Raw genomic sequence first — 20,083 nt, 5'->3', positions numbered from 1 at the left:
GTTTGGCATTAACCGATGAAGAACTCGCAACGAATTTGGGAAGAGAAGTGAATGTCCCTTGGGAAGATACCTTGACCTAGTCAACATTATCTAAGTATGTTGTTGGTGAAATATGCCTGAAACCTTTTGGCATGGTATTTTCAGGGAAAGATACGAAGGGGAAGCCCAAGAAATTTTTGTTCAAGGTCTCAGAAGTTGAAAGATATACTTCTTCGCAATATACGAATTTTATTGTTCGTATGAATAACTGGAAGAAGAATAACGAAGGAGACAAGAAGGAGCTTAAGAAGGTGATTTCTTAGTATGGTGAAGTGCGAAAGACAATTCACTCAGCTGTTCAGATCCTTATGGACTGAATAGCTTCGACTGTTTACAAAGGGGGAGATTGTAGAGTCTAAGTATTATAAAAAGTCGAAGTGGTTGTTTCTTTAGTTTCGCATATTAGTTATTTTACTAAGTCACAATTTATGCGAAGTGTATTGTAATAGACTTAGTATACTTTTTGTACACTCAGGTTTCCTATAAATAGGGACTGAGGATAGAAGTAGAGAGAAATTTTTGAACTCGAGTATTCTTTCTGCTTATAGCATTGTAATCAGTCTTCATCAATATAAGATCTGATTAATATTTACTCGTTGTGTTCTTATTTTCATTCATTCAATCATAATTGCTTTCATAATCTCGATAACAATTCTCTTCAATTTGGTATATACTTGATCAGATTTGGCATGGTCTATTTGGGTTGCATCGACATCTCAGCTGTTGGATAGACAAAATGGGAAAAGGACACTTACGGTTTGTTAATATATTATAAGTTCTAATATATGAATATGAAATCATATTATTTAATTAGTATTAATCAAGAATTAATTTGGAATTAATTTTTTGATCAAAAAAAGACTAATTAAATATATGGGGATTGATTTGTAAATCGTTCATTCTTATATAATGGGCTTATGGTCCATGATTCACTAGATTGGGCTAGGACCCATTGGGTGCTCCATGGATGTTCCATGGAGGTTAAAACCCATGGATCATCGAGGAAAAGAAAAGTCATGTACATTAGGGTTTAACCCTACATGTGACACACTATATAATGAACCCCATGGTAAGCAAAATCGACACTATTGCAAGACAAGGAGGGCTAGCCGATTTTGTGATCAAAGTGTTCTTCTCTCAAGTTATTCCAAGAGTTGTGGTGTTGTGTGAAACATTTGAGGCATCACATTTGAGGTACTAGGCTCACTAAGTTTTAAGGAATCCAAGCAACTACAAAGGTATGCCATTCTACTAGTTTTTATATTACAAGTACCCCATGCCATGCTAATTAGGATGTAAACCTTGGAAAATTATTATTTGCATGAATATTAGAGAAAACATAGATCCAAGGTTTCTAGGGTTACATGTACACCATAGGAGTGTTAGACTGCTGAAAACCCATCACCACCATCATTAGATGGTTGTGTTTATATATGTAGGTGTTCTAATGTGTATGGTATTCAGTTCCTTCTCAGCAAACCATAGTGGAAAGTGACTCCAAAAAACCTATAACTATTGAAGACAACAAAAATTGCAACATTTTCAAGCAAACCACTACATGGTCCTAGCAGGGCAGGTCGTGATATCTATCAAGGATCTACAAAATCAACTTAACTATAAGTACTAGAATTTGATGTTTTCTATGTTATCCTATGTTTTGGTCAAATTTCTAGTGATTTTGTATGCTTAGAGTGCTGTCTAGCCTTGTTTCCTAGTATCTAAGTTTTTATGTTTCTAATGGCTTCTGTTCATGTTTTTGTACTTATCGATATTGATTTACATGGACTGAACCACACAAATAAGAATTAAACTGTATAATTAGAGTAATATTGACCATAACCATTTATAACATATGTTTTACTACGTCACCTTTTACAACTATGAAGGCTCATGGATCAAATATTTGCTTCTCTGGTTCATATGAATCAGCCGAACCTAGGAACCCACTATCCATGCAGCCGACCAATTCATATGAAAACTATATTGCTGCAATGTTGATACGCAAAACCCCATATAGAAAAGCATAGGATCATGAAGGAGGATTTTTCAAATGTGATGGCCAATGATAGAAAGACATTTCCAGTATGGTTTTTCTACCATCTTACCTCCTACTTCTTAATGGAATCACATATTTACACTGGTTGCACTCATTAAATAAGACCTTATTGATGATGATGTGTTAATGTGTTTTTCAATGTGTTTTACGATGTTCTATGCTCTTAACATTAAAATATATCCAGTTATTATATTACTTTTGTTAGATATTGTGTTCTTATGACCTTTTTTTGTATTTATCTGCTCTACCAAATTGGTTTCTGTAAATGAATCATTTCCCCAAACACCTACTTTTTCTACATACCAACTTCAACTTGAATTCGACAGTGAAAACTCATTCTCACCAACTGTAGTATCATCACCAACACTTTTCTGAGTAATAACCTTTTATCCATATTCAACATAACCAACACATATAAATTACAACTTTTATACAACTAAAAAAACAAAAAAAAACATAGATATAAGATTACATTTGCTATGTTGAAAATAACATTCTTACAGTGTGGAAGAATGCTCACAGACCATGCAGGGAGAAAATAGGATTTTCCATTGAGTAGCATGAACATCCCTCAAGAATTGTCCATGATTGAAACATTTTTCAGTTTTGGTCCTTATTTCATGGCTCATATGATTTTTTGGACCCTTGAACTTTCTGATTTTGGACCGTTTTCAATCTCTCATATTGTTTTTGGTCTTTATTTATAGATATGCAAATATTTTAAACTTGTCATTAATGTATTAGTTGTTGGGTAAATATACATATATTGTTATGTTTCTAGGTTCATTTTTTTGAAATTGTTACGCAGGAACAGTTAGTTCTTCTGATCACATTTCTTTTTTATTTCTTGACTAAAAAGACCAAAATACCCTTATTTTATTTGGTTGTGTGATTGTAGTTACTAGGTGGGTCATATGATTAGAGTTAAAGTGTTACGTGTTACTTTGTCTTATGTGAATTCTTACTTGCCTTCTGTTATTTAATTGCTTTCAAGACCAAATATAGGAAATAACAATGTACTATGCTATTTCTTGCATTTAAGCTTCTTTTACTAGAAATAAGTTGAAGTAAGTTGCTATTTCTATTGGATTAGTGTCTAAGCCTGTAACTCTATTTGGTAAGTACTTGACCCAGTTGTGCATGGTCCTTTTGGGTTACCTTCACCAAAGCAACATGAATGGATGATTTATCAAGTGAGAGGTTATTATGGTTTATTAATATGTTATATGAATAATATATTAAAGGAGAAATCATATAGTTTAATTAATATTGGACAAGAATTAATTATGTGGCTAAAAGACTTTATTTAAATAATGGGGACTTAAACTGTCAAATGTGTGATAGTTGAATATTGGGATGAGAAGTCTTATGGACTAGGCTTGGACGAAATTAGGGATGTTTCCATCCTAATTTCGTCCAAAGAGGCCCTATTCCAGAAGCTTCCTCAGATTGCTTCAGGCCTAAGCTGTCTATTGGGGTTTTGACTGAAACCCTAGCAGCACAACTATAAATAGACCCCCTAGGACATCAGATTTCAGCCACTAGAAACCCTAAGAGTCTTCATAGCCAAAATTGTGCCCATCCCCTCTCTCTCTCTCAATTAGCATCCTCTTGCTTGTGGTGTTTGTAAGCCATTAGAGGAGTGTGACTCTAAGCTACAAGACTAGAAGATTCAAGCCATTGTAGAAGAGGTAATCATCTAGATCTGATTTCTTATGTTAATTTCGAAATATGTATACTAGATCTAGGGTTTATAATTATTGGATGAATTTCATGTACAATAGAGAAACACAGATCCAAGCATTAGGGTTTGCATGAGCACATAAGATGTCCTTTTGGCTTAAACCCATCAGTGGTATTAGAGCGTTGATTGGTTTCTACATGTATGTATAACTTATATGCTATTCTTACCGTTAGTAGGCCTCATTCACGAAGCCGATCTATAGGGGTGTATAAGGTTATGGCTTATAAAATGGTTGTTTAACGGGTGTCCACTCTCACAAACCACTTCCTTGGTTGGTGGAGGGTCGTTAGCCGAACAAGTAGGATAGGGAAACCCTTTCCTCATTAAAAGTATAATGAATTAATAAAGTAACTAAATGTTTTTTACAAAATTCCCAATCTTAGTTACTTTAAGCAAAAGTGAATTGATACAATTCCATGAAATTACACTTTGTACCCTTGCTAAGACGTTAGTGGAGCGTGTGTGGTTAACCGACACACTAATTGGGTTCTAAGCAAAGGTGGAAAAGGGTGACTCAATGTTTTTTTATAGTTCGATGGAGCGTGTGTGATTAACCGGCACGTCGAATAGGTAACTGTAACATTGATGGCACCGTGTACATTTGAATGGTTATTCACACCCGCTTTGTGATCCTCGGCATCCCAGTCACAAGCTTGACGGACACATCGAGATTTAAACATGCCATTGAAACATTCAATGAATCTCAAAAGATCTAGGAGTTTTCAATACATTTAAAACTTAGCTTTAATTTGTTTTTCATGGTGGAAAATTAGTGAATCGTCATTCACTTACCTTCAAATTATTTACTTGTTAGATTATGGCATCCATTTTCTAATTTGTAAATAACGTTGTTGGATCCCAGCCCTAATTTCTCATTTGGGTGTTTAATTGGGGATTCATTTCTAATCAAACTTTGTTCTTTTTCCGTTTCAGATGTCGAACGTCAACAACAATGCTTTAGGCTCAAATTCCTCTGGCGCGTTCTCACTCATGAACTTGTGTGGGAGAGTGATCTTTGACGAGTCCAATTTCAATGATTGGACCCGAAACATCCGAATGGTCATTCGTTAAGAGGACAAAGAGTATGTCGTCAATGAGAAACTGAAGGAAATCAACATCAACGCTGCCTCGACTGAAGAGATCGCAGCCTTTGAGGCCCATGAGGGTGATGCTACGAAAGTCCATTGCATCATGCTTGCGAATATGACTGCAGAACTCCAAAGGTCCTATGAGGACATGTATCCCTATGAGATGCATTAAGAGCTGTTGGACCGGTAGCACCAGAGCGCTAGGCAAGAAAGGTACAAGATCATCACTTTGATGATGACTACCAAAATGGGTAATGGAGAGTCCCTTACCGCTCATCTGCAAAAGATGTAGAGATATGTAAAGTTGATTGTGAACTTTGTTGAAAAGATGGCAATTGACATCATCCTTCACTCCTTGCCTCCTTGCTACAACCAGTTCCACATGACCTACCATATGAATAAGGAGGAGTTCACTTTGATCAAGCTTCACGGATTGTTGAGGACTGCTGAGAGCAACCTCAAAGATAAATCTATTGCATCATCTCCAACTCCTACTGCTGCCCCAGTCCTGGAAATTAGGCAAGGGAAGGGTAAGAAGAGGAAGGCTCCCTCAAAGACCCACCATATGGGAAAGTACCAAAATGGATCCTCTTATAGTGGAACCAAGGCTGGTTCAGCTAAACCCAACTCCAACCCCAAGGAGTTAGAGTGCCACCACTGCCACGAAATAGAGCATCGGAAACGAAGCTGCCAGAAATATCTGCAAGATATCAAGGATGGAAAGATCAAGCCATCCTACCCAGGTATTTACACTATTAAATCTAATGATTCATCACATGCTATTTTTTGGGTACTTGATACAGGATGTGGTTTTCACATTTGTTCTGATTTGTAGGGCCTAAGAAGAAATAGAGACGTGGAGCATGGGAAGATAAATTTGATCATGGGGAACAAAAGATCGTCGCCTGTCACCAAGATCGGAGTTTACTGTTTAGTGCTAAGTAGTGGATTATGATTATATTTAAATAATTGTTGCTATTCGCTAGATATGGCAAGAATCATCATTTCGTTTCATGGTTTGTATAGACAAGGTTTTAGATATTCATTTGATAATGAAATGGGTTCTATTAATGTTTTTCTTAATGCTATTTTCTATTTTAAAGAATTTCCTTATAATGGAATATATGAAACTGTGATGGTTGTAGACAATTTAGTAAATGATTTGTTGTGTATTGATTCTTCCAATGGTTTGGATAAAGTATGCTTGTGGCATCGTCGTCTTGTACATGTCAACAAGAAACGCATAACTCAACTCTAAAAGGATGGAGTATTTAAGTCATCGGACCTTAGGGACGATCACGTGTGCGAGTCTTGTTTACTTGGAAAGATGACCAAGTCACCCTTCACTAGCACTTGTGCGAGGGGTGAGGGTTTATTGGATCTCATACACACTGATGTTTGTGGGCCCTTTAGATCCACCACAAGGGATGCAAGACGCTTCTATGTGACTTTCCCTGATTATTATAGCAAATATGGGTATATCTACTTAATCAAACACAAGTTAGAAACCTTGAAAAGTTCAAAGAGTTTAAACAAGAAGTGGAGAATCTGTTGGACAGTAAAATCAAGATGCTTCGATCCGATCGAGGTGGAGAGTACCTAAGTCTTCAATTCCACGACGACCTCAGGGAATGCGAAATTGTTTCGCAATTAACGCCACCTAGGGCAACACAGTTGAATGGAGTGGCTGAGAGGCGTAATCGAACCTTTCTAGAAATGGTTCATTCCATGATGAGTCGTGCTTCGCTACCTATCTCATTCTGGGGGTATGCCATAGAGACTGCCGCCCATATCCTTAACTTAGTCCCTACGAAGAAGGTTGCCAAAACACTTCACGAGATGTGGACATGGAAAGCTACCTTATTGACACATATCAAGGTTTGGGGTTGCGAGGCTTTCATAAGACGAGAGACTCACGACAAGCTCGAACCTCGTAGTGAGCGGTGTAATTTCAACGGCTACCCTCAGAAATCCTTTGGATATCTATTCTATAGACCGAGTGACAATGTTGTCTTCGTTTTGAGGAGAGGGATTTTCCAAAAGCGAGAACTCATAAGCCAAGGGGATAATGGGAGGCAAATCGTTCTAGAAGAGATTCCAGAGTCGAGCGATGAAGGAACCTCTAACGCTGGTGCTCAACCCGAGGAGGAAAGTCCGGTTGAACCGATTGATGAGTCCTTACCTTTTAGATGTTCTAAAAGAGTTAGCCTTCAACCCCAGTTTTATGGTTTTCATATTAGTACAGAAGGGGATACGTTCATTATTGATTGTACACTAGTGAATTTGGACGAACCTAACAACTATAAGGAAGCCATGGCAAGCCCAGAGTCTGCAAAATGGAAAGAGGATATGGATAGCGACATTCAGTCCATGTATGACAACCAAGTTTCGAATTTGGTTGACAATGTGCCAGGTCGTAAGACGATCAGGTGCAAGTGGATCTTCAAGAAGAAGACCGACATGGATGGGAATGTACACACCTATAAGGCGCGATTGGTTGCAAAGCGTCAAAGGAGGCGATATGGTTAAAGAACCTCATTGGAGACCTTGGACTTGTGCTAGCCATAAAGGAGAACATGGAAATTGTTTGTGATAATGAAGGAGCAGTAGCCTTGACCAAGGAACCGAGGGATAATGGGAGATTTTGACATATCGATAGAAAATATCAGTTTATTCGACATCGGGTGGAAGAAGGACTCCTCGTAGTGAAGAGGGTACTATCGGAGGATAACCCAGCAGATCTGCTTATGAAGGGACTGAGTAGGGTTAAACACTTGCAGCACGCTAGGAGCATCAGGCTGAAGGACGATATTAGTTTAGATTAGATAGCTTCAAAACGTGTAATAGATAAATGTAATTGACATTTGATGATTAAATAAAAGAGTATTATTTATTAGTAATGTTACTGTCTTATATTGATTATTTACCTATTGTTTCACTTTGCATGTTTTGACTTCCTGAATAATTATATTATTCGAACGTTCCACAGTCACTCATACTTTGGGAGTAGGTATGAAAGCAGATTTTCATGAATTGGTTTGTAGATTGTCTAAAGTATATTAGATATGGAAAAGGTTTGTTTCAACGTACATGAGTGCTTATGAACTTGATTTGAGCATTGGATTAAACCCGCACTGGCTGGTATCACTTCATGGAATTTGTCACGAGTGATCACAAGACGATAATATCATATGGTCTTAAAACCTAGATATATGGTTATTGTTTTCTTATTGATTGTGCATTGATAATGTGTAAACGCATCAGTAACTTGATGTTATAAAACACATTGTTGTCTATCTTTTGATGAGTGAATGGTAAATGCATATAAGTCAAAGTTTATCTGTTCCTTTTATCCTAAGAGGGTAAAACCGATATCTGGGCCCATTGATGATTTGGTTTTGACTTATGTGTCGGGCCCGGTCAGGACTGAGTTGATGTGTTCAATTAAGTTCTATTTCAGACGAATCATAGATCGAGAAACAACTACTGGACAATAAGTATTCTATGTTCCATGTAATTGTCCACATGATATCTAGAACGGAGGACTATACGATCCATTATCTAGAGGACAGGTTGCTGATAAGATAAGAGTTCGACAACGTTTTTGAGAGCTACGATTGCTAATCGGACTATACTTACATTTGTAGTTACTAGACTTATCCAAGTGGGAGACTGTTGGATTAGTGTCTAAGCTCGTAACTATATTTGGAAAGTACTTGACCCGATTGTACATGGTCCTTTTGGGTTGCCTTCACCACAGCAACATGATAGGATGATTTATCAAGTGAGAGGTTATTATGGTTTATTAATATATTATATGAATAATATATTAATGGAGAAATAATATAGTTTAATTAATATATTAGACAAGAATTAATTAAGAATTATTTATGTGGCTAAAAGACATTAATTAAATAATGGGGACATAAATTGTCAAATGTGTGATAGTTGAATATTGGGCTGAGAAGGCTTATGGACTAGGCTTGGACGAAATTAGGGATGTGTCCATCCTAATTTCGGCCAAGGAGGCCTTATTCTAGAAGCTTCCTTGGATTGCTTCAGGCCTAAGCTATCATTGGGGTTTTGACTGAAACCCTAGTGGCACAACCATAAATAGACCCCTTAGGGCATCAGATTTCGGCCACTGGAAACCCTAAGAGTCTTCATAGCCAAAATTGTGCCTATCCCTCTCTCTCAATTAGCATCCTCTTGCTTGTGGTGTTTGTAAGCCACTAGAGGAGTGACATTTGACTCTAAGCTCCAAGACAAGAAGATTCAAGCCATTATAGAAGATGTAATAATCTAGATCTGATTTCTTATGTTAATTTCGAAATATGTATGCTAGATCTAGAGTTTATAAGTCTTGGATGAATTGCATGTATAATAGAGAAACCTAGATCCAAGCATTAGGGTTTGCATGAGCACATAGGATGTTCTTTTGGCTCAAACGCATCAATTTCATGCATTTAGGCCTTTATTGGTTAAAATGCAAGAAATAGTAGCATACTTAATTGATTTGACTTGAAAAACAAAATCATAATTTACTTTTTTCATTATATAAGTCATTTTACGTCCCCAAGTGCAGGAAACTTGTAGAAATGGAGTCAACATTGGTTGTGTTGATGCATCTTCAAGTGTAGTTGCAAGGCTTAAAGCTTCCATGGAGACTATCAAAGGAGATATTACTCATGAGTTCTTTTTAATGTTGTGTTTTATTTTTCTATAATAAATATTCTTACATGCAATGAAAAAAGTCTTGGTTGGAGCTATAACAAGAGAAACGACATTATAAGATTTTTGGACTAGACAAAACACTAAATTATGCAACATAATTCTATGAAAATGTACTACGAGATTATAGAGTTAGAGAAAGACCCTTAATATCAATGTATTACATTTATTTAGCACTAGAATGATTATTTATATTTGAAATATTATATATTATGAAATGGATTATTTTTTGTATGATATGTTTTTTTATATTATGATACATTAAATGTTATATTATTTGAATATTAGTAAATCTGTAAAAAATATACTTTGTTAAAAAATCCTTAATATTATGACATGCGAAAATATGTGTCATCTTCCTTTATGATAGGGGATTCCTTGATATGCAATGTGTGCCATGAGTGCGTATCGTAAATGTGTGTCATAAGGTTACGACACATAAATGTGTGTCGTCTTCCTTCATGACAAGGCCTACCTTGACATGTATTTGTGTGTCATCTGTGCCTTTCATGACACGTAATGCGTGTCATTAAAGGGTATTTGTCTAGTAGCGAGGCTCATAAAATATGACCATTGAGTTAGGGCGTAATGGTGAAGGTTTAGGACTTATGACATAAGGCTTAAGGCTTATGGATTAGGACTTGAGGTGTAAGGCTTAGGGCTTATGTATTTTGAAACAAGGCTTAGGGATTATGGCTTATGGCTTATGGATTAATGTTTAAGGTTTAACTCTTATGTTTAGGTCTAAAGTCTTAAGTGTTGTGGGTGAGTGATTATGGATTATAACTTATGACTTATGACATATATGACTTACGCCTTCAACTTATAGCCTATGAATTTTTCCTTGTCCTTATGGCTAATTAAGGCTTATGTCTTAGGGCTTATAACATATGTCTTAGATCTTGTGTCTTAGAGTTTAAGGGATGTATAGTGTACGGATTAAGGTATAAAGAATATACCTTATGTCTTACAGTTTATAGCTTAGAGATTATGGCTTATGACTTATGGCTTATGGATTATGTATTATGTATTATGCATTATGGCGTGTAGCTTGTGGATTTTCACATATGGGTTAGGGCTTACGGCTTATGACTTGTGACTTAGGTCTTATGAGGTAAGGTTTAGGGCATAAGGGTTAATGATCAAGGCTTATGGTTTATGACTATTTTTAAAATATGGTTTAAGGAATGGGGCATAGGGTTTGTGGCTTATGGCTTAGGGTTTATGACTTAAGGTATAAGGCTCATGGCTTATGAGTTTGGTTTAGGCATATGGATTGTGGATTTGTTCTTGTGGGTTATAACATATGACTTATGACTTATGATTTATAGCTTAATGTTTATGTTGTATGACTTAGGTCTTTTGGATTATAGCTTAGGGTTTATGGCTTACAGAGTATGGCTCAAGACTTAGGGCTTATGGATTAAGGCTTATTATGTATTATCGCTAAGGGTTTATGGTTTATGGTTTAGGGATTATGGCTTAATTCTTATGGCTTATGGCATATGGCTTAATGCTTACGAATTACAATTTATGGCTTAGGTTTTAGGTCATATATCTTAGGGTTTTTGACTTTTGACTTATACCTTAAGGTTTAGTTCTTATGGATTTAAGCTTTTGTCTTAAAGTTTGAGGCTTAAGACTTATGGTTTTGGGCTTAAAAGGTAGGGTTAAGTGCTCATACTAGTAACCCATCCCTATGCCCTTAAGTCCAAAGTTTTAACCCGTAAGCCATAATCCATAAGCCATAACCCATAATTCATAAGCCATAACCCTTCCTTCACAATGGCACCCACATGTTCATGCCAATCACACCCAACATATATCTTACCGTCCATTACCGCCACACCCCCACCATTATACCTATAGGACTATTCCCAGAAGCCAACACCGACACCTACCTCACCCTTAGTTCTTATATTTTTATTTTTCACAACACAAGCCACGAGTAGCAAAATAAAATATTTATATTTTCATTCAAAATTTATAAATATTAATAGATATATAGGTTTTAGAATTATGATTACATTTAAAAGTTGGTAATTTTAAGACAAAAAATAATAATATTATTATAAAATAAAAACAATATAATAAACAAAATTGTTTATTAAAAAATTAAATATTTATTTTTCTATATTTAAGATAGGTAGATTTTATAGATTTTGATATTCCCTCCTATATTTTAAAATATTTCGGCGTTCCCTCCTATATTTTTAAAGTATTTTGAATTTTTAATGATGCCAAATATTAAATAACCTATCCTCATGACTTAGTCCACAGAAAAAGTCGCCTACTGATAAATAAGGGTTTTTTTAGGCTTTGCCCCTTGTAACCACCTCCTCATTGGAACCCTAAGAATGCCAACCAGCAACCATAAAGGAAGAATTGCAGGAACAATCCCAATCTTTTTCAACAAATATGAGACTCTGAAACAATGTTGTTCACCTCCGAACGCGCCACAAGAGCAAACCTCAAACCCTCTGTCACCTACTCTTTTGTTGTCTAATCTACTGGAGCTGTCTATGTCAGCTTCCCGTTCTAATATGTTGTTGTCCCATGGCTCAATTTTTAGGCCTCATGTGTCTGTTAGGGTTCATTCTATTGCGAGATCGAACCCTTCTCCGTATTAATTTAGATTGGATACAACTTCCGATGATCCGTACGACAGAGTGAATAATCCCATTGGTACTACTATTCAGATCAGATTGGTAGAAAATCGGGTATAATTTACCGCCCTTTCTTTTTTATTAAAAATGATGATTAATTATTTGAAACAAATAGAGGATGATTATGTGTAATGGATAAACCTAATTTTAATCTTATGGATGATTGTAGATGAATTGAGTATAGTTGTAGGCATTTGTTGACGTAGCATCCTTAATTGTGATATCAAATCTATGGTTTCCATTGCACATAAAAGTCATTAATTTCTATAAATGTAATAAAATATGAAATTTGAGTTCTCCAATCTCTTAATTTTCATATCAGGATGTGTATCAAAATTTTGGTATTGTGTTTTCCAAAAAGGCAATTAGAACATCAATCGAAATATGAAAAATGAATTGAATCATAGTTGTAGGCATTTGTTATTTTGTCTCAGTTTTATAGCTTAATCTAGTGCTAACAGTGGCTTCACATTATAGATCAGATTCATTCTCAAGATCCTGTGTGCACATGGGTTATAGTTTAATTAAAATGATTGTTGTGTGCTTGATTTTGATTTTGTTGAGTTATATTTGCTTGCTGTGGACTAGGTATGAGAAAGGAGCTTAGATTTCAGGAGAGTAGATCTTTATGATTATATTCTTGAGCATCCAACCATATCATGATTTCATGTTGGTAAGCATTTCCTTTTATCTTCCTCGATACAACAAATATGTTCACCCTGCAACCTGTTGCTCTTATTTTTTTTATGATTTTGAATCCTTGATTAAGAAATCATTATGATCTTGATAATATCGTTAACATTAGGATTTCAATTTAATAACATACTTTCTTCTATGCTAGTTCTCCACTTCAACAAATATGGTGGCGTTTTTATCTGTGATCTTAGTATTACACATGGAACATTCATAAACACGAACCAGGTACTTAAACTTTCATTTCAACTTCATACATGAATACAACTAACTATTTTCGGATGGGAATTATAATATTTATATGTTATCCCTTTTCGCTAATTAGGTGAAGAAAAAGGTGTATATGGAGCTCCATGTTGGTCATGTTCTTTGATTTGGCCAGTAAGTTCTTTCATTTTTATTTTATTTGTTTATTGTATTGTGTCACTTGTTTGGATTTAACACATATTCTTGCTTTTGTTTTCTTTTCTCATAGTTCAACTCGGCTGTACATATTTCATGGACCACCTAACTTAATTCCTCTAGTAAAGCCCTTCAACTATCTCATTCACTTGAAGCCTATTTTCACTTCATATGATGCCATTGAGGTTCATTAACTTATTATTGTTTCTTGTAAAAGGAAAAAGACATGCAAAGTATTAAAAATATTCAAATTTGAAAAGAGAAACATAACATGGAAGCTTCGCTTCTATAAATAAAAAAAGAAGCACCACTTGAGGATGGTATTTCATGGGGCATGGATGAGGATGCATTTTACAAAATGAGTGTTTTCTAATAAAAGCAAATGTATAGATTGTTTTATGTCTAGTTTAGTTACATCATACGTAGGAAAGTAGTAGATCATAGAGTGTTGATTTGTTTATTTTGAATTAGGTTACTTTTCGTTTCCATGTAATAGATATTTTTTTTGTTTTATGATATAAATCTTATTTGATTTTTTTTATTTTTGTTTTTATATATTAGTACAAAATAATTGGGAATTAATTTATAATTTAATTATCTATCCGTAGCTATCTAGCATTGTCTATGGATGGATTTAATATATATATATATATATATATATATATATATATGTGTGTGTGTGTGTGTGTGTGTCTAAGATGTTTTCCCTGAAAGACCTTTCGTCTTAACAACATTATTAATTGGTTCAGACTAAATATAATAATCACAAGAATTGACATTATTAGTCTTTACAGTTAAAGTTAAATCATATGTATCATTCATGTTCGTCCTTTTGTAACAAAAATTAGATTTGATGTTTTATGATATTTTGGAAAAACAACTAATTTATCTTTCTAATTTTTCATGCCTTGATTTTCAACAAATTGTTTAATTTCCCTTGATTTTCGGCTCTTCAACATGTTTCGCAAAAGAAGAGCAATCAATTTCATCTTCATCTGATATTTCACACATTTCATTTTCATCAATCCTAGAATCATTCACACAGCTGTAATTTTCTTCTAAATTCAATTTCTGGCATAAAGAGTTATATTTCTCAATTGAATTATTTTTCATTTGTTGTTTGTATTCTTTTGTTAACACATCATTCATCATTATTTTATTTTCTTTTGATTTCAATAATTCTTCTAACTTTTCAAGTCCAACTTTATATGAATCACTCAATGATTCATCAGATGAAACTAAGGATTCACAATTATAACAATCAATATCCTTCTCTTCATCCTAAAGCTCTATGAATGGAAGCATCTTTGTATGCATATCTTTTGCAATTTCACAATTCAAATATAGTTGAGATATATTATTATAAATATTTCTTGCAATATGACAAAACATGTTTCGTTGTTTCATAACAACCCTATTATCTCTTTACAACAAAATGATGTCATCCATAGATCTTGAAATTTCAGTCTCCAATTCCTCTATGCTCATCCTTTTTTCCTCATTCTTAATAGAAACCATCATAAGATCATCATCAAGATTAGAATTTCTTATACGATTTAGTTTTAAGCTTTCACTAAATTCTAAAATCGTATCTTTTAGCTTTGTTAATTCAAAATTATAACAAGAAATAGGAATATTCAAATATTCAAGGATAGATTGTACCTTGTTTATTACCTTCTTATTTTATGCCATGTGTTCTTGAACCGTATTGGTGGAAAAAAAACACATTACAACCTTTTCTATCATCAATAAAGTAACATTGACTTCCGAACTCAAGCTACTCACTATAAAACAATTTCCCCCACTTACATACTTAGTCTATTTCGCAACATAGCAGGCTATGTGTTTTAGCTTGTGAACCTCATCATCTTATGAATATGTCGAGCAAACTTCAATGTTTCCATCATCACTCTCTTTTTCACCAACGATTAATGCTTTCCTTATAAACTTCATATTGTGGATCCTCAATCTTATGCATGTACTATGCATCATCTTTTTCCTTCTCCTTCGTCTTATTTTGTTTTCTCAACATACATTCTTTTGCGAAATGGTTCTTTCCATTGCTGTAATTGCAATCAAACCCTGAATCTCCGACTAACTTCTTTTACTTATTCTATTCCTTCTTTTGATATCATTTGAATGCTTCCCTTTTTTCCTTATCAAGATATGAGTATCCATTTTTAAAGTTGTTTCCTCCATTGTCACCTTTTCTTTAGTTTTTACTCTTGAACCTAGAAAAAATTTTCTTGAAGAATTTCTTTGGATTGCTGACCATGAACGTTTTTTCCACATACATAAATTCATCATCAGTACCATCTGAATCAGAATCCTTTTCAATGACTTTTGACTTCCTACCTTGTGAACCATCTCCTTTTACAACAAATACTAATAGACTAGCATTTGAAACATACTTCACATCTTCTAGCACTTATGTTTCATGAGATCTTAGAATTGCAACCATCCTAGCCAAAATGTAATTCTAAAATTGTTCATGAGCTTTAACAGTTGATATAATGGAATTCCATTTTGATTTGAATCCATTCATGAATGTTATTTTATGTTTAATTGGTTCCCTTTTCAGACCATGTTTCAACATTCTACTAAGTAAATGATTAAATTGATTTATAGCTTGATCAAGAGTTTCATCATATTTTTGCTTAAACAAATCGAACTTAGAAGGAAGAATTGTTTGAATAGAATGTTTGAGATCTTCATATCCTAACTATAATTCATTCAATCTATCCCAAATTTCTTTTTCAGATTCAAGAGAACTCACAAATCTGAATGTGTCTGGTGGAAGGAAAAAATGCAACTCTCTTTTTGCTTTTAATTTTTTTTTGCAATCAATCCTTTTTGTCTTTTTGGATATCTTATTTATCATCAATGATGTTATCAAATTCCTCTTGAGTTCTCACAACTTCATGTATTTTTGAATAATCTTTAGGAAAAAAATCGGAATCCTAGTAGTAGAGCCAATGCTACTAGGGAGATTGAAATAAATCTAGTGACAATCATTTTTTGGCATGTTTTTCTGAAGAATTTGCACAAAAACTGAATTAGAATCGGATCAATGAGTTAACAACATATTACAAATTAGAACAAAATATTTGAACAAAGAAACTAAGATCAAATTGCCAAAAGGTTATGCAAAGTGCGTAATCAATCAAAGAATCACAGTAAAAACCTAGAAAACTCGAAAAACTTTGAACAAATTGGAGACTTGAAAAAAACTCACAGAAATCTTGTGCTGATACCACTTGTTAGAATTATAGGAACTAACATATTCTAGTTAAAAAATTTCATAGAAGATAAGATAAGATAAAAGGAACATACTGGAGGGTTTTGTAGGTTATAAAAAAAATACATGGAAGCATAAAAACACTTAAACCCTTAACTTCACATGCAACCTAGAAAGGTCTATGTTTTCTCTTTTGATACCAATAAACTACGAACATCAAGAAACCTTAGAGAGAGACTATGAAAATAAAAATTAGGATAAGGATTATGGTTACATTCCTTTTTATTATTATAGCTAATAATCAAACCAAATCCTATTATAGTTCCTTGGAAATCAAGCACTAAAAAGATAAAACCTCTAATGGCTCACACCCAAAACCAAAAATCATAGAATGAGGACGAGAGAGGAGATTTGAGGGAAGTTTTCATTCCTATTCCTTTAGGTAATGTGGTGAACGGAAATTTCAAGCCAAGGGGTTCTATTTATAGTTTAGGTAACTTGAAGGAAAAGCAAGATTTCAAATGATTAAATAATATATTTAATCTCAATTCAAATTCTTTTTTCTTTTATGCAACCAGGAGGCTTCCAGTAACCCTCCAACATCGTCCATACCATGGAGGGTTCTAGAATTTCTCCTTTTTCCCAATATTAAACAATTAAAATTCACCCATTCACCTTTATTTAATTCCAATTAATCCCGAATTAATTTACAGATTAATTTTCATTAATAATTAATCAATTCTAATTGATTTCACATTAACTTATTAATCATATAAATTAAAAAAATTAGTTGAAGATTTATCTCACACTAATTTATTAATTACATAATAAATCAACAATTAAACTATATGTTTCCAATTAATATATTAAACACATAATATAATTACAAATCATTTTCCCATAATTTCAAATTAGTTTATTAATCATATAATCTAATAAATTATACTTCTCTATCCTAATATCCTTTCTATCTATTTAAGGTTATGAGGGAAACCTAAAATGGAATTTGCATCTAATTCAAGAATATGCTAATGTAGTTATTGGCTTAGGCACCTTAATACAACATTCTACCACTTTATAACTGTATAACTACAATTGGAAGTATAGTCCTTGAACTAAACCCCAAAGAGTGCTTTCCAAATCCACTGCCGAAATCTAATTCAAACGAAATGTTGGCTGTAAGATAAGTGATCAGCTATTACTTCGTTCTACAAGATATCGTATGAAATAAGTCATGGATTAAATGATCAACCTCATGATCATTTATTTTGTCTCTCGATTTTCTGATTTGTGATCAAATCCAGACTACAAAGTCAAACGCATCAATTTAGTATGGATCAGGCACCTGGTTTTCATAGATCAACTCAAATCACCGAGGGGCCTATAGATATCGTTTTTCCTAATAAGGAAAAAGAAACAAATTACTTTGACTATATAGTTATACAATTTATATATCAAATCATACATGGAATAACCCTTCATTACATCGAGTTACGAGATGTGTTTGAGAAAACAAATACATAATTGATCTTTAAACTATTAACTATGTATCTCGACTTTAAGATTAAGACAAGATAATATTGTCTTAGAATTACTTGTGATTGAATCGATGAAGTAATCTCTACGCATGGGATTTCATCTTTGCAATGTCATAACCTCGATCGACAATCTACAATCAAGTCATGACAATCTTGATTCACTACTCACTTCCAAAAGTATGAACGAATGTGGAATTTCGAATAATATTTAAATTACTTAAGGAAGTAAACATGCAAAGTGAAACACAATAATAAATTAATTGACTATGGTATCATACACATTGATCATAGATAAATTCCTATTATTTAACCACCAAAATAATAACGAATTTATTCATTATAGAATGTTACGAGTAATTAAATAACCACTTGAATTTGATAACATAAGTCATGCCATGCTATGAACATTCATACTATGCCTCTCGATGGTCCTTCCTTTGTGAACAGATCATATGGACATTACTCCAATGATGTTCATTTCACAATTCCAAATATTTATCCTTATCTTAAAATGTAGTGGCATTTCATCTTTACATGCACTGACCTTCTGTGATGTCGAGGTCCTAAAGTCACAGAGATTAAGCCTCCAATATTACAGAATGTTCCATTGGCAATTGTTACTTGAAACAACTCCATGTTTATAAAGTTTCAAATTCAAGGTACACTCCTTGAACACTTCTCTTGCATTAAAGTTTCCAACTCATATGTAGATTATACAAATAATTCTCATTATGGAAACATTTCCATATTCCCATATGACCAACATTCTAACCAAGAATCACCTCAATCCAGAACATGTCACTATGGTTTGTGCTAATAATAACATACTTCCAAATGTCCACAAGAGACCAATTCTTCGGTAAAACCTTAGAACGTTCTTGACATTTGTTTGACAATTTCAGTTACATGCAATTCTAATCCTTTTCACACACTGCTAAAAGCATTTGATCCTATATCCGAAGGATATGGGACTCAACTCATTATTACAAGGGTCTAATATATGTTCAATTTATTTTTATAATATTCCCATCTATAGAATTTCTAATGTTAAACATTTTAAAATGCTATTCATAGATGTCTTTGACTAAATTCTATACAATCTAAACCATTAGATTCGAAATGAAGTATGAGTGCACTCACCTTTAAGTCCACTATAGCGAAATAGTTCCCAACTTTTGCAACCTGCAAACCAGAGACATTATTCCTTATGAATAATATTGTTATCATGCAATACTATGCTCCTAATAGCTTTGAAATATATCTAGAAATCATTTGGACTTCTAGAAAGCATTACTGATGTGTGTGAAACAAACTAGTTTTAATCCTACTAACTTAGACACAAAATAAAAACACGAAAGGTAGTGTACCTATCGATTAGTAATATAGTTCAAGCAAGTAGGGTATCGAACACAGGGAACGGTAAACAATTAAAATAAATGCTAATATTATCTAAATAAAACAAATAACAAAAAGGGGATTTTCTCTAGTTTTACAAGACTAGAAACTTAATTAGAATAACCAACACACAAATTAATTAACTAGCAACTAAAACAATTAATTACCAACTAAATTCAATAGTAAAGAGGACTTCTGTTTAGGTACGACTCATTTGTTCCCATGGATGATTTTAATGTATCGGATTAATTCTTCATTGGCTACCGATTAAGATAATTAGGTTCACGTTCGCTATCCAAATTCTTAGAAAACAAATTAACTCAAGCAATGGCCAGTTATCTAAATTAACGGGTTTCCTAGATTATTGATTCGGGTTAAGTAAGACTTGTAGTGGTTAACTAAATTGGCCCTTCAATTAACCTCTTGTCGATGTTCATCCAACAAGCTTACACATTAACTTACCTATCTTCTAGTTAATTCTAGTTTCACGTTC

General features: G+C 33.7%; 1 long non-coding RNA gene across 1 annotated transcript; it reads left to right on the top strand.

Moving 5' to 3' along the window:
- The first annotated feature begins 11,988 nt into the window (after positions 1–11,988).
- Positions 11,989–13,948, top strand: LOC122196972 (uncharacterized). Its single transcript, XR_006189728.2, has 5 exons — positions 11,989–12,378; positions 12,913–12,997; positions 13,166–13,245; positions 13,343–13,398; positions 13,493–13,948. It is a non-coding gene; the product is annotated as an uncharacterized LOC122196972 (long non-coding RNA).
- Positions 13,949–20,083: the final 6,135 nt, after the last annotated feature.

The sequence above is a fragment of the Lactuca sativa genome, chromosome 3 (assembly GCF_002870075.4).
Source record: "Lactuca sativa cultivar Salinas chromosome 3, Lsat_Salinas_v11, whole genome shotgun sequence".
Lineage (NCBI taxonomy): Eukaryota > Viridiplantae > Streptophyta > Magnoliopsida > Asterales > Asteraceae > Lactuca > Lactuca sativa.
This window is presented reverse-complemented; position numbering and strand designations above follow the sequence as displayed.